We start from the raw sequence: 27,624 nt of genomic DNA, 5'->3' as shown, positions 1-27,624 counted from the left end.
TGCTATAGTTAGACCATGAACATGGAACATGGTCTGGTGAGAATGTTCTACTAACTGGAAATTTTTTAGTCTACACTCATACCACCCTGAATGAGCCTGATCTCGTCTATTAACTAGAAGCTTAAATATTTTACTATTTGATTCTTATCTTCCCTTTATGGGTAGGAACCTAAGACACTCCTAGGAAAAAGGCAAATAGGGATAAATCGCACAAGGATCAACGCTCTAGGAAATGGAGTCTTTAAAAAAAAAAAAAAAAAAAAGATTTTATTTCTTTATTTGACAGAGAGATAGAGAGAGAGCACAAGTAGGCAGAGTGGCAGGGCTTAGTCCCAGGACCCTGGGATCATGACCTAACCCAAAGTGCAGCTGTTTAACCAACTGAGCCACCCAGGCACCCCAAGGGGATGGAGTCTTAAACAGTGGAATGAAGGAAGCAGGCAATGACCCGTTGAAATAGAGCCCGTGGTTACCCAGATTCCATTTCAGGAGTTTCAGGCTCTTTGGATCTATGGCCCTAAAAGGAGAGAATCGTGTGTCGTTATTCTGGAACAGAGAAGAGGAACCACCGTACACCTTTATCCCTTCCCAAGTAGAAGCTACTGGGAGTGAGGTAGCATCTATTTCCAGAGCTAAACCCAGTGGCACAGCTCCTTGGAAAGACCTTCGTCAGTGCCTGGGCAGCCGGTTCCACACTCTCTTGCCTCCACCCTAACCTCTTCTTGACAACAGACCATGTTCCAAGAACACCGTTTCCAGACTCTATTCACAAATAAAGGGCAAAAAGACACAGGATTAAAGTTTCATCACCAAAACTCACGCCCCCACTTTAGGCAGATCAACAGTGCTAATCCTCTTTGACCCACATGGATGGCGACCCAGTCCTTCCGCTAGAAAAGCCAGCAGATTTCCAAATGGCTACTGAGCTCAGCCAAGACCCTGGACACTTCGTCCTCAGGCAAAATGAGTCGTCCATGGAAGACAAGTCAATTCTAGCTCTAGGATTGGGAGTCATGGAAGGCTGAATGGGCCCCGAAGGACCTTGGTGTCACCAGGGTTGTGTTTTCCAGCCGTCTTCAGTGGAACAGCCTAAAAGGGAAGGTTTCGAAGTGCTGGGAGGGAGCATGAAAAGGAAAATAAACAGAATGGGGAGACAGCTGGAGTGTGGATGCCCGAGTCCCTTCTGAACTTTGTACAGGGAGACCTCACGTGTTCTCTCTTCCCGCGGAAGCGGGGACAGACGGACCCTGCCCTGCCACAGGGCCAGACTGAGATAGACCTCCACTCGCTCTTTGGAAATCCATGGGAATTTTTCTCTCTGGCCCAGAACCTGATACCCGAATATAAAGAGGGATAACTTTGTTTTCTCTTCCTTTCAGTTCCCATTATCAGTTTCGACACTGAAATTTCTTCTAATTCCCTCCCTGTCTCTGCCGTTCATAGCCTGCTTAGCTGCTTTGCCCTCCACCCCTTTCGCACCAAAGATGGGAAAAGAATTCTCAGGAGGAAAAAAAGTATAACTTTCTCATCACAAAAACAAACTTTTGGCATTTGTCCTTAGGGCTTATCTTAAATAACATAACATGTTATTACACTTTCAATAAGTATTAAACATCAACTTTATACCCAGCCCTCTGCGTGAGATAGCAAGTTGGGCAGAGTACAGATCCCGCTATCCTCGGAATCCCGGTGTTATAATAATTTGTTTATGTGCCTTAACATTTTCATATGGATAGGAGCAAGGCATTGTGGGAATGCAGTGGAATAAACCCTTAATTGTCCCTGGAGATATGGAGGAAATCTTCTTGGAAAGGGTGACATTTGAGCTGGCTCTTAAGGGATAAATAGTAATTCTCTATGCAGTCAAAAAAAAAAAAAAAGGAAAGAGCTTAGGAGGCTAAAGTAAGATCATCTTAAAACAAGAGAAGATGAAAAATCACTTGTGTGTTCAGGAGACTGCATTCAACAGCAATCTAAGAGACGAGACTGTGTACGTATGTAGAAGCCAGGGCAAGTCAGGGCAAGTCAGGGCAAGGACGCTCTCTATTTAGAGCCTTGGACCCGTGTCTCTAGGAAATTAGGGGAATGGAAGGGTTTCAAGTTACAAAGCAGCCTGATCAAATTTGCATATTAAAACAATTCCTCTAACTGTGATGATGAGGATAACTTGTCAGGGCAGGACTGGAGGCAGGGGATCTAGTGAGGAGGTACTGAGAAGTCCAGCCAGAGATGGGGAGGGTCTGTAAGGCAGTGGCATAAGTTTGGAGAAGAGGGCTTCACCTTATTTGTGGCTCAAGTTCCCAAGGTAACTTTTTTCCCTAATATTGGGATGTGGAATCAGACGAGAGGATATCTACATCCTAAGGCAAGGGTTGTGTGCTTTCTTTGCTTATCTTTTTTTTTTTTTTTTTTTTTTTTTTTTACTTGACAGACAGAGAGCACATGTAGGCAGAGAGGCAGGCAGAGAGAGAGGAAGGCAAGCAGGCTCCCCGCTGAGCAGAGAGCCCAATGCGGGGCTCAATCCCAGGACCCTGGGATCATGACCTGAGCCGAAGGCAGAGGTTTAACCCACTGAGCCACCCAGGCGCCCCTCTTTGCTTATCTTTATTAAAAATTATCTCATCCTGAGCCTGAACTAGGCTCTTCCAAGGCAAGTGAGTGGTGGTGGTGGCGGTGGTTTGTCATTGTTGATCATGATGGCAATGGTGGTTGTGGTGATGATGGTGATGATGGTGACGATGGTGTTGATGGTGATGGTGACGATGGTGTTGACGGTGATGGTGATGACGTGATGGTGACAACCCACGCAGAATATGAGAATAAACTTCAAACAATCCTGAATTAAGATTACGCACCAATTATTCTCTCAAAAGTTCTGTTTTATCTTCAGAAATAAAGTTACCATTATTAGTTGAGGCTGTTCTTGCCTTTCAATTAGGATGTGCCCCAGGTAGAGGAAAGAAGGACAGAGCTATGGGCCTGACATGTACTTGGCAGGACAAGAATGAGATTTGGCCATAGTGATCCGAAGGGGCACGTGCACCCGAATGTTTATAGCAGCAATGTCCACAACAGCCAAACTATGGAAAAAAACCTAGATGTCCATCAACAGATGAATGGATAAAGAAGAAGTGGTATATATACACAAAGGAATACTACGCAGCCATCAAAGAAATGAAATCTTGCCACTTGCAACAATGTGGATGGAACTAGAGGGTATTGTTCTGAGTGAAATAAGTCAATCGGAGAAAGATAATGATCATATGATCTCTCTGATATGAGGAATTTGAGAGGCAGGGTGGGGGTTTGAGGGGTAGGGAGGGAAAAAATGAAACAAGTTGGGATCAGGAGGGAGACAAACCATAAGCGACTCTTAATCTCACAAAACAAACTGAGGGTTGCTGGGGGGTGGGAAGTAGGGAGAGGGTGGTTTGGTTATGGACGTCGGAGGGTGTGTGCTATGGTGAGTGCTGTGAAGTGTGTAAGCCTGATGATCCACAGACCTGTCCCCCTGGGGCAAATAATACTTTTTATTTCAATAAAAATAATTTTTAAAAAAGAATGAGATTTGGCAATCATAACTGTATACCTCTTTCAAGTCTGGGAGTTTCCAGACTTGACTGATTTTTATAAATGGAATTAAACCTCCCTCTACTTCTATTCTGACTACAGCTAACCTCTTTCGACCATTTAAAATGTGTCACAAACTATTTTAAGCTCTTCATATGCACTTCATATGCACTATCTCCTATAATCTTTTTAATGGTCTAGGAGTAGGCTTTGTTACTATACCCATTTTGCAGAGGTGGAAGCTGAGACACAGACCCATTCACTGCCTTGCTCAAGGTCACACAGCGAGTCATCCACGATTCTCTGCAGTCTGGCCCTGTTGACCCCAGAACTTTGGCTCTTTTCCTCAACACCAATACCACTGCTCTTACATGGGACAGAGATAGTCACAGAACCTTTGTGCACATTCATATTCGGATGACGAAGCCCTAGGCTGGCCAGTCAAATCAACAACAGTGAAAGTTCAAGGTTGCAGAAAGTGAGAGGCACACATTAGCTTCAAAGGGAAGGTCATTGCTATGTGGGGAGGGATCTTCCCCTGGCCACACAGAAATGGCTCCCATGCTGGCAACTGGAATTCTGTGAAACATCTGCTATTTAAAGCACTTTGCTGAGAGAGAGAAAAGCAAAGAACTCCTCGAATGAGGCACTCAGAGCTACTGGAAATCCCCCAAGACTCATGACTGACATGAGCATTTCTCCACCTCTGCTCTTCCCCCTCACGAGGACATGGGGCAAAGTCAAGTTATTAAGGGAGCAGGTAGAGGGAGAGGCGAGCCGCAGAGACAGCGACTAATATGAAAGCCGTAGGAAAGGTCTGCCGAGAAGACAGTAAGGAGCAGGAGACGGAGGCAGGCATCCAGAGGAAGTGGTTTTGTTAAGGCTTGCTAAGAGCAACAAAGGTTCTGGGAAAACCAAGGACCCCGTGGGAAGGTGAGTGACCCAGAACTTACAATATGTGCTTCTTGAGATCAGAAGATGTCTACTGACTATAACTTTTCAAATGGGAGCCCTAGTAGATAAACAAGGCTTCAAAATCTGAAAATCTTCGTGTGAGTCAAAATACAGCCTGATTCCCTGGAAAGATGTCTTGTCATGCCTCCGAGACTCCTTCGCTCCCCCAGACTTCAAAGCACAGATGTCAGGTTTCCAAACAGGCCAGGCTACCTTCGAAGATTAAAAGAAAAAGCAAGAGCAGGAAGAGATGAAAACCGCAGTTGGTGTGTTGTAAATGGGAATTGTCTCTGTAAGGCATGGGGCTCGTCTCAGTTCTGTGGGTCGCGTGTGAAAATCAAAATGATTACACCAAGTGCAAGAGACTGACATGTCCTCCACCGGCCAAACAGGTGGCCTCTGGCTTCACTGTTGCCCTCGGCCTCACTGCAGAAACGGGACTTGAAAAGACGAGAGTCTTCTGAAGTTGTTCCATCAGAGCCTCTGGGTTCGAAAGTCATAGCCAGTGGGAGAAAGCCGGTTGGCAATGTCGCTTTCTTTAATCTGAGCTTTTTTTATTTTATTTTATATGGGAAATTCTCCTTAATCTTACAACATAGAAGTTTATTTTTAATCTTTTGAAAATTCCTTAAATTAATATTTGAGAACCAGAAATAGAAACACGCTATGTTCAAGAAATGATGGTGGATTTGTCTTATATTAGCTTCTCTTGTTTTCTTTTGTTTGTTGGGGGGTTTGAATCTCTTTCTGAATCTCTTTCCTTGCCACTTTTATTTCTAATCTGTTTAGTAGAAGATGAAAGCAACCCCCTTTTCCAAATGAAACTGAGAGAAGATTCCTTTCTTCCGGTGAGAGTGTGTCCTCATGTCCCGGGTAGTTTTTCCACCAGCAGCAACCAGACGTGAGCCCAGCCACTGCCTCTCCTGGGAGCACCATCTCCTCAACCGCCCAACATCCGAAGGCACATCTGGACCCCTAGCCATTCTTTAAGTTCAATAAGCTGAGATGGCTTCCAAACTTTTTGGGTAGAAAAGACAATATCTTAACACCAGAAAGTGTTCAAAGCCCTTCCACATGAATGTCACTGTGCATTTGCTATTGCTTCATTTTTTAAAACTATCTGAATGGCAGAAAGCAGTGGACTCGATGGTCCTCTTAGGACATATATTTGCAGATTAGCAGAGCATCTACCCAGATCAGAACAGTAGCAGTCAGTGCATCCTCCAGAGGTACGATCCATGAGTCTAGTTTCCGATGCACAATCTGATCCATTGGTCACTCACAGGGATTGGAAATTCCCAGGGCTGTGGGGTCCAGTCTCTGCTCAAAACATGCTGTTCCAGTCTAGGTGTCCAACAGCTCAATCGCATTACACCAAAGCACCAGGGCACTGGGCACTGCCATGGGGACGTTGTCACTCCCCTAGTAAACACCCTTCTCAAATTTTAAAGTACCACAAGACTCCAAGGGCCATCTGGCTGGAAACAGTCCTGGGCTATATTTTAATTCCCAAAGACTCATCACTACCTGAGATAGTCTTAAAGTCCTTAAAATACCTTGGCATTCCCAAGCCCTTATTCAGCAAATTTGGCGTCATGTATATTTCTAAGTGCAACTGACCATCCTGTGATTTCCCTCTTCCCCTCTGCCATGAGACAGACCTCCTGCTCACGAGACACTGCCGTCATGGGTAGTATCTAAAGTGGCTTCTGCAATGCTCTATCCACCTAGGATGGTTTCCTCCTCTCTCCCTCTCCTGTCTCTCCTTTACCCCGCCCTTACAGTCTTACTCCAACCACAATACCTTACTCTTCTTCTCACCCTCCACTTTACCATTCTCCCAGGCCCTAGGTCTGTAGTAGCACCGTAATCGCTGTGCATGGGAGCTTGCATTTGGGATCAAAGAGGCTTCTGATCCATACATAATTCTAGAGACTTTTCTCCCTGCGCAGTTTCCAGCAACAATGCAGCCTTCTTGGTAACAGAGATAACTCAGACTGTGGAAGCAGACAGAGCTGAGCTCACATATTGCTTTGTTCATGTTATCACGCTTGCATGTTCTCAAAAGTATATGTTGAGCAACTTCTATACTTCAAGCCCTGTGTTGGGTGTGGAGGACTCAATAGGGAGCAAAACAGTTTCTGTCCTAACGCCCCGGAAGTTTCTGGTGGAACTGACGCGGCAGATCCTCCAAAGAATCTTCCGAATAATTGTTGAAACTTGCAATAAATAGTAGGAAGATGACATACAGGTGGGACAAGAACATTTAATAGAAAGATTTCACTCGGTGTCTCTAAGGGGAAATAAAGTTCAAGCTGACACTGCCAGGGTAAGTACCAGTTGGCTGCGTAACAAGAGAAGGAAAAACTGGTTGTTGAGGAAAAGAACCTACATGTCCATCAGTAGTAGGATGAGTCAGCGCGAATAGTGGAGGCGAAGGGCCTGAGGTTAGGGAAATGTGGAGGAGAAACGGAAGGGACAGAGAGCAAAGAGAGAGGATGAATGGTGCAAGACGAGGCAAAAGTCACGGGCCGTGTCTGGGAGGCTTCTGATGATCTGGGATTTTTTTTTTAAAAAGCAACAGGAGGGGCGCCTGGGTGGCTCAGTGGGTTAAGCCGCTGCCTTCGGCTCGGGTCATGATCTCAGGGTCCTGGGATCGAGTCCCGCATCGGGCTCTCTGCTCAGCAGGGAGCCTGCTTCCTCCTCTCTCTCTCTCTGCCTGCCTCTCTGCCTGCTTGTGATCTCTCTCTCTCTCTCTGTGAAGTAAATAAATAAATAAATCTTTAAAAAGCAACAGGACATTCACGTCCAAAATATATATTTCAGAAAAAACTCTTACAACTCAAAAAGGAGTGAACAATCACAAAGCAGGTCAAAGGCATGCCAGTTCATGCCACAAAGGATGTCAGAATGGCCAACAAATTACACGAAAGAGTGCTCAGATTCATCGGTCATCAGAGAAATGTGGGTTAAAGCACAGGGAAACCTTACTATGTAACCACCAGAATGGCTACAGTTGAAAATGCCACTGTACTTAGTGTTGGTCAAAATAAGAGGCAACTGGAATTCTCTCACCGCCTCGCAGGTGGGTGTGTAAATTTGCACAATCGCTTTGGGAAAACATGTGGCAAGCCTACAAAAGCAACAGGTGTGTGTGTACCTAGGAGGTATGAGCATATACCCCAGAATGTCCATGTCCACCAAAGGAGCCTTCGCAGCAGCTCCAGGTAGAATGGGTCCAAACTGTCAACAACTTACATGCCCACGAACTCTAGAATGAATAGATAAATGGTGAAATATTCGTAAAATAGAACACCACGCTTCAGTGAAAAGAACAAGCTAATGACACACACGACGTGGTTAAAGCTTACAGATGTGATATTGAGAGAAACGAATTAAATGGGGCAGGAGGATGACTCAGTCTGGGTGGCTCAGTGGGTTAAGCATCTGCCTTGGGTTTAAGTCATGATCTCAGGGTCCTGGGATTGAGTCCCATGCCCGGCTCCCTGCTCGTGGGGAGCCTGCTTCTCCCTCTCCCTCTGCCTGCCACTCTCTCAAATAAATAAATAAAATCTTATAAAAAAAAAAACATTTTTAAAACAGAGGGGGGAGCAAGCAATACAGGAAGGGACGTGCAGGCCAGCTGAGAGTAGGTCTTCAAGACTTTAGATGAACAAGGATGACGAAGCCGTGAGGAGAAAGACCCTCCCGCCCCACAAGCGGGCGTAACCGACACAGAACAGTCCTGGCATCGACATCTGGGGTTTAGAAACTAGGCGGCAGATCGAAAACCCTCTGGAGAGCTCCAAGTCTCCATCCAAGCTAAGCACGAGTCCCGCGCAGACAGCACACTCAGCATCCTGGGCAAGCTGGGGGCTCTTTCTTCCAGGCCCTTTAGATATAGCCCCCCAGTGGCCTGATTCCACCTGGCCTTGTTGCCCGCTGACTCAGACAACGGGGCGACCTTCAGGGGCGCCCAGCAAATGCGGAGGAGAAATGAGCTGAATGAAGGAAAAGGGAAACTGACACGTGCCCGAGGTTAAGTCAAATGACTCGGTTTTCAACAAACCGTCACTCATAGCAAAGAATTCCAGTCAGGTCTTCAGGGCCAATGGCGGTGCTGAGGGACAGGTTTCTAGAATGCATCTGAGGGACATGGCTTCTGTGGGAGTACTTTCTCCTCCTCTTGATTTCTGCAGCATTTTAGCGAAAAGCATTCTTAAGACATCCCTCCACTCTTCCTGGTTTGGTGCTCACGGATATGCTTTTGCTCCCTGCTGGGTGGTAAGGTCCCCGAGGGCAGACACCAGACCAGTTCATCTTGATTCCGCCCGCCCAGACCTCCCAAGCCAGAGAGGCAGCAGGTGTCCCTGGGAGCCGGGAGCAGCATGTCCGCTGCAGGACAGACCCTGATGGGGTGCGGCGGCAGGGGAAGCGGGGCGGGGCGGGGCGCCTTGCAGAGTCACATCGAGTCCCATCATCTGGGGCCTGAGTTATCACTGCTTCTCTGAGAGAAGTAAAAATAAAGTGTTTAAAATTCAAGAAGTCATCTCAGCGAAGCAGGGGCTAGGTGAAGACAGCCCTTGTGCCGGTATAAACAGCAGACGGCGAAGGATAGAAATGGAGCGCCAGAGAAGAGAGGCAAGGTCACCTTGCCCTTGGGTCTCATTAGTGGAAATAAATCTTACAGGAAAGTCACATCTTTTAAAGATGTTTGGAAGTTTCCTGGGTGATCATGAAAGCGCCGGCCGCAGTGTGAGGTTTTCAGAATAGACAGCGTCTGCCCTGAGAGCAACCGGATTGGCCATTAGGACAATGTGGGGTGAGGAGCTCTCTTCACTTCTCTAGCTGCTAATTAAGAAATCCGCTACATGTCAGGGGCTTGATGTTACCTAACGGGCTAAAGCCCTCCATGGTGATGACAATAACATTGGTGGGTCTTCTGGAGTTCATCTCGAACTGGATTTCCTGCGGTGATGAGATTAGATCGTGTTGTTCTTTGACAGTCTCTTAATGGACATATGGAAGACATGGCTGAGCGAGAGGAATAAAGGCTTTTACCTTCTCGCATTCTCCCTCCATCCCCACAGCCCCGACCAGCCCGACAGCCACCGTGTGCCCTCAGCCGTCTTCACCTGCACACGGGTGCTCTTGGTACGATGTGTGGGAATCACAGGGCCTGGCTGCCTGTGGACCCACGCCCTTCACTGCCATGCTCAAGGGAAAACCTCCGAGAGGGCAGTGTTGCAAAGATGTTTTGCTGATACAAATTTAGAGTCCAGCAGATCTGGTTTTTGCCTCACTTTGCCCCTCACCAGGCTCAGTTAAGCTTTGGAACCCCATCTAAGCCTCAGTTGTACTCATCTGTAAAATGGGAGTAGTGATAGTACCTACCTCATGAGTGTTTGGGAATTAAATGAGATAAAGCATGCATACGGTTTAGTGTAGTATCTAGTTCCTAAGAAGCGCTAATGGCACTATTTTTATTATTCTCTGAGAATGCCTCTTTATCTGACCCTCTTTCTTTTATAGAGTAGAAACATTTTGCCATCATTACACCACCCAGGGAGAGAAGAAGGGATGTCTGCTTACAGAGGAAACTATTAATAAGATGGCCATACGTACTCTGAAAAACAATCTGAGGGGTTTGAAGTGGCGGGGGGGGTGGGAGGTCGGGGGGGGTACCAGGTGGTGGGTATTATAGAGGGCACGGATTGCATGGAGCACTGGGTGTGGTGAAAAAATAATGATACTGTTATGCTGAAAATAAATAAATGAAAAAAAAAAAAAGATGGCCATACGTACAGATTTCTACATTCAAGCTTAGAAGATGGCTCTTTGACAGAGGCTAATTAGGATCTCACAGGAAGCTCTAAGGCCCTACATAGGACACACTCCTTTAAATATCATATATCACTGAGGCACCGGGGTGGCTCAGTCAGTTGAGCATCTGTCTTTGGCTCAGGTCATGATCCCAGGGTCTTGGAATCAAGCCCTGGGCCAGCTTCCCTGCTCAGCGGGGAACCTGCTTCTCCCTCTCCCCACTGCTCATGCTTTCTCTCTCACTATCTCTCCCTCCCAAATAAATAAATAAATAAACTATTTATATCGCACGCCATTATGTGTTTACAGTTCTAAAGTAAACTAAGATCTTTGAAGGGTGCTTCTCCATCAGTCTCGTTCTTTCTACTGCCAATGGAGAAGGATCTCTCAGATTGGTGCCAGCATATTGCCTTAAGGAGAGACAAGGCAGACACAAGGCAGTCAAGGCACATCCTCCAAGAAGAGTGGGATTTAACAAAGTTTGCACAATCGTCAACGAAAAAGAAACGGAGTGGCAGTGACCGTGACTCTTGGCTTTTCCCATCCCTGGTGAATGGAGTTATCTCACCTTGCCTACCGAGGATGCTCTAAATGGTATGATATGAGAGATGGGTGTTTTCTTTGAGGCTGACTGACCTCAAAAGAGAGAGGGCATGAAGTCATATCACTGTCGGTGAAGGACAGATGCATATCAATGTATATTAACCACTTGGGTCAGCAGAGTTGCAGTGACTGGTTCTGACCTAGGCCCCTGGGGTTTTTGACACAGAATCACTGGACCAAAGCACAGACAGTGCTGCATCCCTGCGCTCACGGCCCAGACAAAGTGGAAGAATGAAAAAGAGGAAGGCGGAAGTTTGCCACGTGCTCAACAGAAGTCACCTTAAAACAAAAAGCCAAAAAAATTGTTGTTCTCAGTTGTACATCTATTCTCATCTTATCATCTTCATTTAGATACAAACTTGTTGATTTAAAGAAACAAAACAAAACAAAAAATGGAAAGTCATGGTCACCAAGGGTCACCAAGTTCCAGAACTTCATCCTTGTCTAAGACCTAGAACCCCTTCGTTTCTATGAAAATTAGGCAAATAACTCCTAAAACCCAATGTGGAATCCAGGGCTGGCCATAATTACCTGGGAAACATTTATAAATTACAGACACTGTGAGGTTACCCCATATGGACTGACCTAGAGGTATAGAGGTGGGCCTATTGATTGAAGCACCCCCTAGTGACTGTGATGGGTGACCAACTTTGAGAACCCCTGGAATGGGCCATCTCCATGCCCAGCTTTATGGAATTTGCACCTGACTGCCATCTCCTCAGTAACAGTCCTCCTTATAATTCACCACTGGGAAGCCTGCCCAGCAAGAAGATAACGTGACACCAATAGCCAGTCTCTTCTACTACTCATCCACGAGTTTTCCTGCTCTTCTGCTGCAAAAAGTCCATTCCAACAATCGATAAAACTAAAAGGCAACCGACAGAATGGGAGAAAATATTTTCAAATGACATATTTGATAAAGGGTTAATATGCAGTATCTACAAAAAGCTTACAAAACTCAACAAACAAAACATACTTAATCTAATTAAAAATTGGGCAGAAAACATGAATAGACATTTTTCCAAGGAACACATACAGATGGCCAACAGACTCATGAAAAAATGCTCAACATCACTCTTCATCAGGAAATGCAGATCAAAACTACAATTAGGTATCACCTCATACTTGTCAGAACGGCTAAAACCAACAACGCAAGAAACAACAGGTGCCCCTGGCCTTTACCTTGAGCTGTGTTTGGACTTCTCCTCTCTCGAAATGGAATCCAATGACTCGTTCTCATGCTGAACACTTTTCCTGTTGAGAATCTTATAAACGCAACATGAGTTTGTCCCTGAACATAGTGGCTAAATGTCCAGAAGAACAGGGACACCTGGGTGGCTCAGTCGTTAAGTGTCTGCCTTTGTCTAAGGTCATGATCCCACAGTCCTGGGATCGAGCCCTGCATGGGGCTACCTGCTCAGCAGGAAGCCTGCTTCTCCCTCTCCCACTTCCCTGCTTGTGTTCCCTCTCTCGCTGTGTCTCTGTCTGTCAAATAAATAAATAAAATCTTTAAAAAAAAAAATAAACGTCCAGAAAAACAATCACTCCCATAGGTGCTCAGGAAAATTCCTAATGAGCCCGTGGAGTACTACTTAATAAAAGGAGAGAGAGAGTGCTGTATTTCAACTCTGTGTACGTGTATATTGTAGGAGAGGAGAGATTTTTGAGTCAGATTTAAGCAAAGCAATAAATTAATCTTTTATTCCAACAAGGGAAAAAACAATCTGACCTTGTATCTAGAAGCTGGGGAAAAGACAAGCTTCTCTTTTATCATTTTGGAAAGATGCCAGGCGTGGGGAGGCGGAAGAGGTATGGAGGGTGGAGGAGTAGTTTTTCTTTTTTAATCACAGTTTTTAAAATGGTATACTAGGCCTTGTCAGGCCTAAACCTCCCTAAATCATCCTTCAGAGGAAAAAAAATCCTGTAATCTCCCGTCCTCCTTTGTGGGGAAGAAAGATGTCATGGAAACCACGCCTGTGCCTAAAACAAGAGATGGTGACAACGATACGTAACTGTTTCCATGACTCCAAAAGGAGATGTTGGTCTCTACGTGGAGGCGTTTTATCAAGCATCGGGAACTTTCCCTGAGCTGAGTCGCCTGGGCCCACCCTGCCTCGGTTACTCTCTACTCAAGCTTTAAAGTCAAATTGCCCAGAAGCTTTTTCTTCTCCCCTCGGTTGGCAAAGATCCCTATTCCCCTGGATGTGAGCTCTTCAGACCATGAGCAGCGGTTCTCATCAGCGGGGTAGGACCGTCTGGAGACATTTTTGGTTGGCGCAGCTGGGAGGGAGGCATCTAGTGGTAGACGCCAGGGGCGATGTGAAGCATTCTGCAATGCACAGGAGGACCCCGACCAGAAAAAGATTATCGACCCCAAACTTCTGCAGCAGAGAGTTTGAGAAATGTTGGGCATGTGAGCTGTGTGCGGGCCCAGCAGCGGGACTTGACACTGCTGATGTCCCTCCTCCTTGGCCTTTTTCCTCCTTGGTCTCTAGGACACTACCCTCTCTGGGTCTCCAGGATCCATCCTCCAGACATCACCAGAGCATCCCTGACTCACCATATCCGAAACGGAGTTCCTGATCTTTCCTCAAAACCCCTGCTCCCCTAACGCATCTCTGCTAGCGGCCAGCTCAGCCTAGTGGCTCATGGGAGTAACGTCGCAATGGTCCTTGACGCCTCTCTTCCTCTCAAACACTCAGCCAATCTACCATCAAATCCTGTTGACCCAAAATGTATCCAAATGTGACCGCTGCTGTCACCACGGACGGCTTCAGCTACGACCATCTCTCACCCTGAACATCACACTGGTCCCTCTGCTTCCACCTCTGGCCCCTTCTCAGGACAGAAGCCAGAGGGATCCTTTCAAAATGTAAGCCAGATCATGTCACTTCTCTATTGGGAATCCCCCAAAGGCTCCTTCCTATCAATCCCAGGGTGGAAGCCAAAGTTCTTACAGTGTCTTGATAAGGTTTTATATAATCCATCTGCTTCAAAATCCCCTAATCAACCCCAACAGTGTTTCTGCGACTCATAGCCTACAACTCTCCCCTCTCTGCATCACCCTGGCCTTCAGGACCTCTGCTGTACCCTCTGCCTAGAATGATCTGCCCCTCAAGTCCCTAGAACTTGCCCCAAGACCCTTTAGGTCTTACTGAAATGTCACCTTCTCAGAGAGACCTCCCATGGCCACACTATTTAAAATTGTAGCTGCCCCACCCCATCTCCACTTATAGGTTTTCATATTTGTTCCATAGTGTGTATCACCATCTGGCATGATACTTATTTTCCTTAGCTGATTTGTTATCTGATCCTCCCAACAGGAAGCAAGCTGTCTAAGGGCTGGGATTTTTTCTTTTTTTATTGCTGTTCCCACAGTACACAGGTAAGTGCTGTCTGGAGTAAATGCCCACAGTGATGAATGAGCAGATCCCCAGTTCAGCATCAAGATTGTCTAGGAACAGGGGGTGCCTTGTTGCATCCCTGACACGGGGTCGGGCTCAGCCCTCCTTTCTCTTCTCCCTATCTGACACTGGTCCCTTGCCTAGACCACGCACTGGACAAGAAGCTTTGGTACAAATTAAATGAAATGACTAATTGCATTTAATTTATTAGGAACCCAATCCATTTTTAATCACATTTCAGTCTGAATGCTTAAAATGTCAAAAAGCATCTTTGCCTCCGTGAAGGCTTCCTCCTGCTGACCTAACCGGTTTATCATTTCACCAGGACTCTGGCGGAGGCTGCAGAGCTCGCCCGAGGACAGGCTTTGAGCAGACTTTCTGCACCATCTTGTGGACAGTCTGGGAACTACACCTCCGGGCAGTCAACTGGGTCCCAGCGGGCATGAAATGCGTCTACTGACTGGTCTCTTCACAGCCCCAAAGCCAGACGTTTCTCTTCCCCATCCTTTGACTTCCCAGACCGTCTTTGGCCGAGATGGTTCTCAACCTTTTTCAGGAGAAAAATGAATTTCCACGTGGCCCCTCAAGGACAACACTGAAGGCTACTCGCAGTCTTGATGACTCCCAAATGGCCCGTTAATCAGCACCTTCATCCGGTTGAAGTCCCCGTGTCCGGAAACACGGTGGGTAGCATCAGTCGCTAAGATCCATGTCCTGCGATGCATGAGTTCGGTGACGTCAGGAGAGGCTCTCCCACCTTCGGCTCCCAAAACTCAGCCCTTGGGAGTTCTGAAACACGCATCTGAGGTTGTTAGGTATAAAAGCTCCTGGGAGAGGCAACAGCTTTGTTTCCAATCACACCAACCTACAGACAGGTGTTGAAGGGCAAGGGCAGAGGAGAAAGGCCTCGAAGAAAGGTCTGAAGGTGGACACTAAGGGGCGAGGCCCGAGACAAAGAAAGGCAAGGGGGCCTCTAAATTCGACTTCACACACCTTTGCTTTAGTCCTTTTCGGTCCGACTGCGTTCAGTAGGATCTCACTACTTCTATTCTGTGTATTTGGGATTGGGGAGGGAAAAAGGTGTTAGATCCGTCTTAACTGGTGAAAACTCTACATTACCATCCTCTATAAAGCAGTCCTATTACTCTCAAGAACCCCCAAACAATATTCACTAACTGCAGCCACCGAAGTCTGGAAAAGATTATAGACCAAGAACAATAACCTGAAATGAGCACATGAATTGTTAGAAAGGAGCTTGTGCTTCTGAGGTGTGAGACTCCTTTGGCCAAGATTAGGGGGATTGTTTTCATGATATCAATAAAGAAATGAAAGAGTGTGGAATTTTAAGTAAATTCAGGCTGTAGACCCCAATACCTGAATTACCGTCAGAAGGAGAAGGGAAGAGAATAAACATTATTATTAAGAGCCTATTTAAAGCACTATTGAGGCATATTACATACCTTTTCATCAAAATTACTCTCTTCTGAGACCAGCTCTGTGTACTAGTAACTTAACCTCTCTGAGCCTAAGTCTTCTCCATAAAAGGATGCTGACTGAAAAGCAATTCAATGATTTCTCAAAAAGCAAAATGCAGAATTGCCATATGATCCCGCAAGTCCACTGCTGGGAATGCACCCAAAAGAAGTGAAAGCAGGAACTCAAACAGATATTTCTACATCGATGTGCAAAACAGCATTATTCCCCACAATAAAAAGGGAAATGACTCAAATACTCATCAAGAGATGACTCTATGAGCAAAATGTGGTATAAACATACAAATGATCACTATTCGGCCTTAAAGGGAACAGAATTTTTTTTTAAGATTTTATTTATTTGTCAGAAAGAGAGAGCACAAGCTGAGGGAGCCGCAGAGGGAGAAGGAGAGCAGGTTGCCCGCTCGCTGAGCAAGGAGCCCGATGTGGGACTCCATCCCAGGACCCTGGGATCATAACCTGAACCAAAGGCATACATGTAACTGACTGAGCTGCCCAGCCACTGTAGAATGGAATAGAATTCTGATGCAATATACAACATGGGTGGAACCTTGAAGACATGATTCTGTGTGAAATAAGACAAACACAAAACGAGTATGTACCGTCCCACTTACATGAGGTGCTGAGAACAGGCAAATTCAACTCACAGAGACAAAAAGTAGAAGAGATGTTAGTTACTAGGACCTGGGGAGGGGCAGGAATGGGGAGTTAGTGTTCAGTGGGGACAGAGTTTAGTCGGGGAAGATGCAAAATTTCTGTACATGGATAGTGGTGGCCGTGGCTTGTCATGAATGAGCTTAATGCCACTGAACGGTACACTTAAAAAGGGTTAAAATGTTAAGTCTGGTGCTATCTGTAATTTAGCACAATAATTAGACAGAAAACCATGCTGAGTTACCATTCAGAGCCAAGTCTTCCTTTGACCCCCAAATCAATGTCCTTTCTACCAGATCCTCTCATTCCAAATGTGTTAAATTGTGGTTTTGTTAAGAATTACTTGGCAAAAAGTATGAATAGATGTTGTAAATTAATTGGGTAGTTATATTGGTCCCTGAAGCACAGAAAGGAAAGATATTGCAATGAATTTTTCCAAATAAGAAATACTGCTTCCGGCTTTCCTCCTGAGCTGATTGCATTCTGGACCATGTGTCTCCCCTGGGGATGCGGGGGGTGCAGGGTGGGAGGGCAGGGCAGGCAATTTCTCTCTTCTGTAGTCTTGATGAGAAAAGTCTCCACAATGTACTTTTTTTTTTTCTATTAACAATGTAAAAGGACGACTTTTTTTCCTCCAATTTTAATTGAGATGGAACATTCCAGAACAAGAAAATATCATGCATTGGATGATGAGTAAGCCGGACATCATGGGAATGACAGTCGCAGGACGCAGCTATTTGCCAAAAATGTGACCTACGGGATTTAAGGACCATGTCACGCTGCTCTGCTTGGATGGTTTTTATTTGGATGAGATGAAACCACCAATTTAATTTTTTTTTTTTTTTTGAGGGGAAAAATGTCCAGAGCAAACCAGAGTATGGAGAGGGGGTTGTTCGCAGCCATGGGGAAAGAGGGAAAGGTGCCCCTAACTTGGGGAACTCTGGGACTTCCAGAGGAAATACCCTAGTCGCCCTGGGGTGAACACAAAAAGAAAAAGAGATAAGGGGATACTTAGATGCCCCGGTTATGCTCTCACCTGGGAGGAAAGTAAGCGAAAAGGACTGCAACTTTGAAGACAAATGACAGAGTAGGAGTCTCTCCACAGGGGGCACTCAGTCTTATTTTCTTATCACTCCCAAATCCTGCCAAAGAGCATAGTCAAGACTAAAAATATAAAAGGCCATAAAAGGGAGGTCCGAATGGCTCTCCAGATGTGTGCGAATCCATTCTATGAGAAATCACGCTAGCGAGGACAGATAAAAACGCGATGGGCTTCCATGGTAAAGCTGACTTGATTGATAAACATATATTGAGCACATACCGAATAAAAGGTTTGGGGCCAGGTTCTATGGAATACAGAATCAACCCCTATCCCATCCCCATGCGAGATCATAATCTAGCTTTACATTTTTTTTTTTGGAATTTAGTCCCATCAACAGAAAACTATCCTGATTTGAATAGTTTAATTAAATAACAGGTAGCGAAGGGAGGAATTCCAGTCTCAATGGAGGGTTGAATATGTGCATTTAAGGTGCCCCCCTCTCCTTGGTCTTCATTAATATGGTAGCAAGAAAATGTTGCAGGACATAAGCCCACCACAGTAAGGAAAATAAATGAACGGCTATTGTTGAAGTGAAGTCAACAAACATCAGGGAGACAGAGGCTGGATGGAGAGATCTTAGAATAAAGATCGGAGGAAATCATGACTTTAGAATCTGCATGGAAGGGAGTACATTCCAGAAAAAAGCCAAACCCTCTGGGGAGATTGAGGACTCAGACACAGCAGGAATATCGAGATAGTGAGGTGAAGGCCTGTACAAGGAACTGCTGCTCTGCCCACTGCGCTCCCTGGAAATCTCTGCCCCCCCCCTCCCCCTGCCCCAGGCTAATCACTAGAGTGCTCCTCAAGGCAAATCATATGGGGTCTGGAAACATCTCTGCCTTCTGGCATTTAGGATGCCCTCAATCTTGCAGAGGCAACCCCCTCCAATGGAAAGCTTTTGCCCACATACAGGATCTTTCATTGCCTTGTGCTCCACTCTGAATGGACACAAGGATGAACTTCCAGGATAGAGATTGTTTTCAATAGTCATTTTTTTAATGACTCCCACTAATATAAAGAAAAACTAGGTTACAGACAAGAACTCAAAAAAAATGAAAACTCTCATTAGCAACTGTGCCCATAAAACGGAAATAGGATGTTATCTAAAGAAAGAAAATCATAGATCAAAATAAGAGCTATTGAAAAATTTTAAAATACTGCCAACAGAATATTCATTATAAGGTTTGGGAAAATAAAATCTACCCAAAATCAGGTCCCACGCTCGAGAGATAAAAAAGATGATAGAAAAAATAAGAGACCTATAAAACTAATCCATGGATCCAGTATTAGCTAATAGGACTTCCAGGAAAAGAGAAATGGGAAGGGAAGAAATTGTCAAAGAAACAGTACAAGACAGTGAGAAGTCAGAGGTGGGAATGAGCGTTCAGGTGGTAAGGGAAAACATTGCAAAGGAGTAGAGTTTTAGCTCAGCCTTGAAAGATGTGTGGGATTCTGACCAATGGGGAAAGCAAGGATCTCAGGACACAGCCTAGCAGGGCCCAGACCAGAAGACAGCATGCTTTGGCCCATGAACCTGCATAGATTCAGGTCCAAGTACCATCTCGCCAGCATGGGCATCTCCAACACTGATCTATGTGACATCTGTTGGAATCCTCATAGAAAGACCAGGGGGCCACAGTGCAAATTCTGCCTCCCTCCCTAGGAAATGGTTTAAAAGTCCAGAACAAGGGGCAGGAGGGGGCAAAGGAAACCCCCAGAGTGACTTTAAGTGGGCATCAGGCACCTTTGGGGGGTCAAGGAAATGTTCTAGAACCAGATGGTGGCGATGGTGGCCCAACTCTATAAATTCACTACAGATCATTAAATTACACACTTATAATAAGGGAATAATAAGGGAATCTTACGGTATATCAACTCTACCCCAATAAAGCTGTTTTTAAAAAAGAGAAAGGAACCCGCTGCCTGGGAAAGCGTGGTCGTCACGTTCATCCGCGAACGGAACTGAGTGGAATGACTGCCGCGTCAGGAACGGGATGACCGGGTGGCCTACTCTGAGCCAAAATTAACAAAAATCCCTTCGCGGAGTACCGCGATCTTCCTGCCGGCACATATCCAACCTGTTCATTTCCACCCCGTCCCGGACGAAGCGCCCCGCCCGGAGCCAGCGGCGGAGCGGTCACTGTCTCGCTGACCATCGCGGCAGGTGGGCAGTGCCATGCTCGGCCCCCAGCGCAGGCCCGCAGCGGCACCGGTGACAGAGCAGGTGGGCAGAATACCGGGAGCATCAGGGGTCAGCAGGGCAGGGATGGGGCAGTGAACGAGGACACCCATTTTTAGGGCACCATCGCGGGGACGGAGGGAGGCAACACACCTAACGTCCTTGGCAAAGTCTCAGTGTTAGCTGTTACAATTATTATTTTTCTGGAACTCCCAAGCGTGAGAATTATTAGTGTCTTACAGACCCTGGTTTCTCAAGAGGTTTTGCAATAAAATTGACATCATTTTTCTGTATCTTTTTTTTTTTTTTTTTTTTTTAATCTGATAGAGAGAGATCACAAGCAGGCAGAGAGGCAGGCAGAGGAGAGGGGAGGAAAGCAGGCTCCCGACTGAGCAGGGAGCCCGACATGGGACTCGATCCCAGGACACTGGGATCATGATCTGAGCTGAAGGCAGAGGCTGAACCCACTGAGTCACCCAGGCGCCCCATTTTTCTGTATCTTTAAAGCAAAAGAAAGAACAGGAAGGATTGGGGAAGAAGGAAGGGAGACCCAGCATAAAACTCTTGTTCCTCAAACTGCAATGTCAAATTCATCTTTTTCTTCCATAGCCATAATGCGTTTTATGACATCAAGGGCGTGCTGGTGACTGGGCATCGTGGGTGTCCTGCTGCGGTGAGTCTGCGTCAACCTCTTCTACCTGTGACAATAGCATATTCTGCTGCATCAGGTTCCCACGACTCTCTAGGAGAAAGGCTCGGGGTCTGCGCTACTTTGGGAAGCCAGGAAGCCAGGGACAGAGCTGGCAGACGTCAGCATGCACGGCAGCCGGCATCCCAGGGCTGGTGATTCACAGAAGGAGAATGGGGGGCACGGAAGCATCCATTATCTCCACGCAGTCCCTGCCGCTTCCTGTAAATGCTGCGGAGGAGGGAGGCGAGATCCACCCGGCCAGGGCTGCCTTGGGGCTCCCCACCGAGCGCCAGCACGTCTCTTTTTGATGAATGATACTGTGTAGGTTTTTATTTCCCTCATTGTTAGAGTATTCCTGGGAAGGGGAGGACAAAACAAGGTCCCAAGTGACTCAAAAGGCATATGAGATTATTATTTATCATCGGGGAAAAAGGGAGGGAGGGAGGGAAGAACTATGTGACCAAAAATCCTAATAGCTCACATCCCACACCTTCTTTCTCCTGGCCGCCTGCATTTTAGCCTGGGCAAAGGCTAACTGATGAAGAAGGTCCCAGAGCAAACGTTCTGAATCTCAGAGAAGAAAGACATCCTACGCTAGACCTGCGAAATGAAAGGAATTGCTAAAACCTCCGTGTCCTGGGGAATTTAAACTTACCCCAGGAGTCAGGATATATACACTCAATACAAAATAACAATTGGATTGCTTGCAAAACTTCTAAGGCTTGCTCCAGCACTTCCACTACTCAAGAACTGTCCTATATGTGAGTTTCCACTTATGCCCAAAAGTGTTAGTAAGGGCCCTTTGCTGTCACATTGATTGTAGTGGTAAACTCTGGAATAACCTAAAAGCCCAGAAGGAAAGAATGATTAAATACATTATAATACAGGACACCTGGTTGGCTCAGTTGATTAAGCATCTGCCTTCAGCTCAGGTCATGACCCCAGGGTCCTGAGAACAAGTCCCCGCATCCCTTCTCAGCAGGGAGTCGTCTTCTCCCTCTACCTCCGCCCCCACTTGTGATCTCTATCTCAAGATCTCTCTCAAACAAATCTAAAATAAATCTAAAACAAAATAACAAGTATGCATAAAAAATTTTTTAAAGAGCTGTATGGAGACAAAAGTGCCACATAAATAGGAAAATTCCAATTGAGTGCTGAGGCAGTCAACACGAGGATTGATAACATGAAAATTAAAATATACAGAAAAGGGAAGGAAACACAAAAGAAAAAAATGTTTACTACAGGAGGACAGGGATAGATACTTAAATATCACATTATAAAGGTGGAATAAACAGAAAATTGATAAGCAAAATGCATAATTGGGGGGCACCTGGGTGGCTCAGTGGGTTAAGCCTCTGCCTTCAACTCGGGTCATGATCTCGGGGTCTTGGGATCGAGCCCCACATCCGGCTCTCTGCTCAGCAGGGAGCTTGCTTCCCCCTCTCTCTTTGCCTCCCTCTCTGCCTGCTTGTGATCTCTGTCACATAAATAAAATCTTTTAAAAAGAAGTATAATTGGAAGAACACTTTCAAAAAAAAGAAAAAAAGGGGTGCTATGGGTTGAATTGTGTCCCCACCCCCACCCCCCAGACATATACGTTGTCCTAACTCCTAGTATCTCAGAATGGACCTTACTTGGAGGTAGTAGGGTTATTGCAGACGACCAGGGTAATGCGACTGTGTCCTTATGTAAAGGGGAAATTTGAACACACAGATGCACAGAGGGAAGATGATGTGAAGACACGGGGAGAAGGTGGCCATGGGGAGGACCGGGGCGATGGGTCTGTAGGCCCAAGACTGCCACACATCATGGCAAGCCGCCAGCAGCTGGGAAGAGGCTGGAAAGAATTCTCTGATGGACTTCAGAAGGAACATGGCCAAGCCAACACACCTAGACTCCAGAACAGTGAGAACAGATTTCTTCAGTTTTCAGTCACCCAGCTTGAGGGATTCTGTGACAGCAGCCCTAGGAAACTAACACTCTAATATAAATACAATGAGATTAAAAAATCAAAAGTTGGGGCACCTGGGTGGCTCAGTCGTTAGGCATCTGCCTTTGACTCAGGTTATGATCCCAGGATCTTGGGACACACACACACACATTTTGACCTGAAGTGCCTCTACATTTTTATTCCAACTTTCTTCCCCCAAATCATTCATAATATGAAATAATCCTCATGATATAAGAAGTTGTATAAACACTTGTTGCCCATATGATCAGTCGAATGGATGTTATATGACATTTAGCTATTTAGATATTAGGGCATGTAGGGTGTTTCCAATCGACAGTTACTATAAACAACTTCACCGTGAAAGTCTTTGTCCAACCCAGCCTGAGCGCCCCTCCCCTGACGCCCACCCAGCCCCCTGTTAAAGCCATCCTCTGATCTCATTCTGACCTTCAGTCGGCCTCCCATTTCAGACACAGAACCCTTCTGAGGTCAGACAGCATCCAGTACAGGGCCGTGAGGGTAGACAAAGTGCAAGGGCATTGGAACTATAGGCTTTTACAAACAGAATTTGGAAAGCTGTGGCATCACATTATTTGGGCAACATAGCAGTGGGTTTTTCATTCCTATTTTGATGGAGACTGTGGAACTGTGCAGTATCACAGAGCAAAAATTTCACAGCTGTGTTCTGCTAAAAGCTACGATGTTTTTCCTCCAGTGGAAAGCTGGACTCAGGTATGGGACAAGGGACATACCTACACCCCAGCCCACGGACCCGTACGCTCACTTAAAAATGATTATCTTAACATGACTGTGGTCATTAAGGAAACCCAAAGTGAATGATTTTAAAACTCTATACATTTCCTGGTAAAGCACAAACACTTGTGAACGAAAAAGTCCATGATTTTAAAATATCGAGATGTAAGCCACATAAATCAAAGCTTTCTAGGGTCCTCAAGAATTTTGCCAGTAATTTGTTTCAGATTGTAAAGAAGTCCTGAGGTCAAAAAGCAAAAATGAACTATTGGTACTTCATCAGGATAAAAAGCTTTGCACAGCAAAGGAAACAATCAACAAAACTAAGAGACAACCTATGGAATGAGAAGATATTTGCAAATAACATACCTAATAGAGGGCTAGTATCCATAACCTATAAAGAACTTATCAAACTCAACACCCAAAAAAAACCCCAAAAAATCCAGTCAGGAAATGGGCAGAAGAAATGAACAGACAATTTCTTCAAAGACGACATGCAGATGGCCAACAGACACATGAGGAATGCTCCACGTCACTTGGCATCAGGAAAATACAAATCAAAACCACAATGAGATACCATCTCACACCAGTCAAAATGGCTAATATTAACAAGTCAGTAAACAAATATTGATAAGGATGTGCAGAGGGCGGGAGTCCTCTTACACTGCTGGTGGGAATGCAAACTGGTACGCCCACTCTAGAGAACAGTATGGAGGTTCCTCAAAAGGTTACAAATAGAACTACCCTATGACCCAGCAATTGTACTATTAGGTATTTATCCAGAGGGTACAAAAATGCTAATCCAAAGGGGTACATGCACTCCAATGTTTATGGCAAACATTAACAATAGCCTATATACACACATATACATATGCATGCAATGCGTGTACACACACACACACATGAATATTACTCAGCCATCAAAAAGAATGAAACTGGGGCACCTGGGTGGCTCCGTGGGTTAAGCCGCTGCCTTCAGCTCAGGTCATGATCTCAAGAGTCCTCAGATTGAGCCCCGCATTGGGCTCTCTGCTCAGCGGGAAGCCTGCTTCCTCCCCCCCACCCCGCCTGCTTGTAATCTCTGTCAAATAAATAAAATCTTTAAAAAAAAAAATAATAATGAGACCTTGCCATTTGTAAAGACACAGATGGAACTAGAGGGTATTATGATAAGCAAAGTCAGTCAAAAAAAGACAAATACCATATATTTCACTCGTGAGGAATTTAAGAAACAAAACAGATGAACATAGGGGAAAGGAAGGAAAAATAAAATAAGATTAAAAACAGAGTGGGAGGCAAACCATAGGAGAGTATAGGGAACTAACTGGAGGGGAGCTGGGTGGGGGGATGGGGTAATTAGCGGATGGTGGTTAAGGAGAACACTTGATATTATGAGCACTGGGTGTTACATGCAAGTGATGAATACATATGACTAAACTGAATTTAAATTTTAAGAGAAAATCTGTGAATGCAGAAAAACTTTCAGCAACAAAAAACTCGTATTGGAGAGAGACCCTATTTCTACAAGGTAATCCATGCAGAAAAAGTTTTAATCAGAGGCCCCATCTTATTGTCAGAGAACTCACACGACAGGATTTCTCTTTACAAAGAACTCAGGATTGACAAGGAATCACCAAATGGAAAAGTTGCTTCTGAATGAATCCCACCAAGTCAACACTATTCAAAAGTATCACTCAATAAGGATGCTAATGGAAAGGTTTGATGAAAAGGGTTCCAGAAAGTCTAAACTAGAAAAATGCATCTAACGTTCAACACATATATGCCTTGTGGTTATAATTTTGTTAACATTTTAATTTAATCAAGAAAGTGATTGAATGCCCATTCAGGGGCCCATGGACCCTTATTAAAGCACTGGAGCTGGAGCTGATTTCCAAACAGATGGGACCTTGGAGTCTACATGCTTGCAAGTAGATTAGAATCAGAGGCAAGTTTTTGTTTTTGGGGGAGAGGGGGTCACATTGATGATATCACTTAAATCAGGCTATCTATATATGTAAACGTAGACTGTTCTTGTATCTTTTCATGACAACAGAGACCTGCCTCACCTAAAATCATAGGTGTTACTTAGTGTAGTATAAACATTAAGCTACCAAAGTTTAAAGTAACAATCTGAGCAGTTAATGACAGAAATGAGGCACAATTAATATTTAAGTTGATGCACAACACACAAAGCTGCTTTTTTACAGTTGCAGGATTCTGTACAGTGACCTGCTTTTATAGAAGTGTTGTTGCTATCAAGGTACATACATCTGTTTTTGTCAGAAACAAACATCAAGTGGTCTTGAAGGGGGGGGGCGGTTCTGAGATATCACAGCAGGCAACAATTCTTTCACAATTACAGGATTAAAAGTAGGAATAAAACCCAGATTTATGGCTGCCATGTTGCTTTTAATTTCTCCCACAAATTGTAGGATCTCTAATTCCATAATTTGTGAATATTTTATGTGTAGAAAACATCTTAACGGCACTAATTTTTAAATGCTGACAGCAGATAATCTGTGTAGGCACACCCAAAATAGAAAGGAGGCATCAGGAAGGGTTAGAGAAACGGAGATCAGAGGAATGCTATCCAGAAACAAAGTAGGTTAAGACCAGAATTTCTAAAGTACAGTATTTGCCTTCAAGTGGATTGGCTAGGCCAGAAAAGCAAATTCCCCAAACTCTTTTTTCAAAACAAGTATTTCAAGAATGTCAGTTTAAGTTTGACCTTATATTATAGAGACTTTTTTTTTTTTGAGGAAAAAAAACCACAAAATATTGTTTTAATATCAGAAACTTTTTCCATATCTTTATTCTTCAAACTTGATGTCAATTTACAAATAAATAGTCCATACCATGTGGCTATATTGCTTCTTTATGATATACACTTCTTTAGGCAGAAAACAGCAGTAACCAAGAATACATCCAAAATGAGCTCCCAGTGAATAACCAACTGTTAAGCGTAGAGAGAGGACGCATTACATTTCAGCGTGGTCCAGTATGTACACTGTTAAAAGTGGATCCCCTTTAAAACATCACAGATGTACATAATTCTCTTACAAAAAGAACGAACTCACAGACAAGAGATTTTAAATTTTAGAGTTGTATCACAGGAAATAATTGCTTTAAAAACTACAAAAATTTATTTTAGCAGCAAAAAAAAAAAAAATTATTCCAGGATAATCTTTAAACATTGCTGAAAAAATGCAAGCTTTGGAGAACATGGTATTAGATCCATTACTTAAAAAAAAAAAAAAAAAAACGAAGCAGTACTTAATAGAGACCACTTACAGTTCTGTTCTGCTGTTGGTAAAAACCTTTCTAATAAAGTTGAAGCTAAAAAATCCCGAGCAGGAGAGGTGGGGAAGGCTGCCGAGAGAAAAGGGGAGGTAGCCGCCATCAGCCCTCAGACTTACTGTCATGGGCAAGGCTGAGAAGTCTTATGTAACTCATTTCCAGAAAACAAGTTCTTCAGAATCATTCTTTTTAGTATCTATAGTCTGTTTTCAGATTTAGCAACTGACTTCGACATTCTTCAAAGTTTTCCTCCCCAAGTGTCTTCAAGCTAAAACCAGTATTTTAATAAAATCCTCATTGTTAGGTGGTTGTTTTTGGTTTTGGTTGTTAAACCAATTGTTTCTTTTTGAAAAGTTCAGATGAAAAAGTCTCATTTTTCAAGTCACTAAAGATGGTGTGGGTCAGAGAGGAACTTGTTTGAAAGGGGACGCTACTTTATGTAAATTCATACTCTGCTGTGACATCTGACACCTGGCATCTGAGATTTTAGGACTGAAAGGAATTCCAAAAAATGAGAAAAATGGAACAAAATGCAAATTAAATCAGTCCTGTTAGAGGCTTCTGAATAGAAACAACTTGTATCCAGAGTCAGTGATAAGCTGCATCTTCATCTGACACGGTTTTCAAGTCCCGATTCCCTTGTCCTCTCCCTCCCTTTGAAGCACTGAACCTTCTTTTCTAAATACAACTTCTCAAAAATCATTTGAAAGCAGACATTCTAAAGCTAAAGCGTCAGAAACAAATTCTCCACCCACCCCAACTTAATCTTCAGATCACAACATCCTGACAGAGAAGCTCTGTTTAATGCCTTTCATTGTTTTACTTCTTGGCAGTTTTCCCAAACTTTATGAATAAATTTAAACCATGACAAGGAAAAACACACTCAAAACATAATGCAAATATAAACAAATACAAGAAAAGTTTGAAACAGAGCACCATATGCGGTATCTCCAAATATGGTGTGTGTGCAACATGACCAAAAGCTACAGAGTCCTGGGTCTCAGCACTCCTACTATCCTACCCAGATCTACTTCTTTTCTTTGTTTTTGCCTTGTGATGCCTAAAGGAACTAAGAATTGAAAAATAACCAAGAGGACATAAGAAAACATGGTACCTATTTTTTTTTTTTTGAAGTCTTGATCTGAACACA

Source organism: Mustela putorius, unplaced genomic scaffold, assembly GCF_011764305.1.
Source record: "Mustela putorius furo isolate JIRA1106 unplaced genomic scaffold, ASM1176430v1.1 tig00000275_pilon_pilon_pilon, whole genome shotgun sequence".
In the NCBI taxonomy this organism is placed as follows: Eukaryota; Metazoa; Chordata; class Mammalia; order Carnivora; family Mustelidae; genus Mustela; species Mustela putorius.
This window is presented reverse-complemented; position numbering follows the sequence as displayed.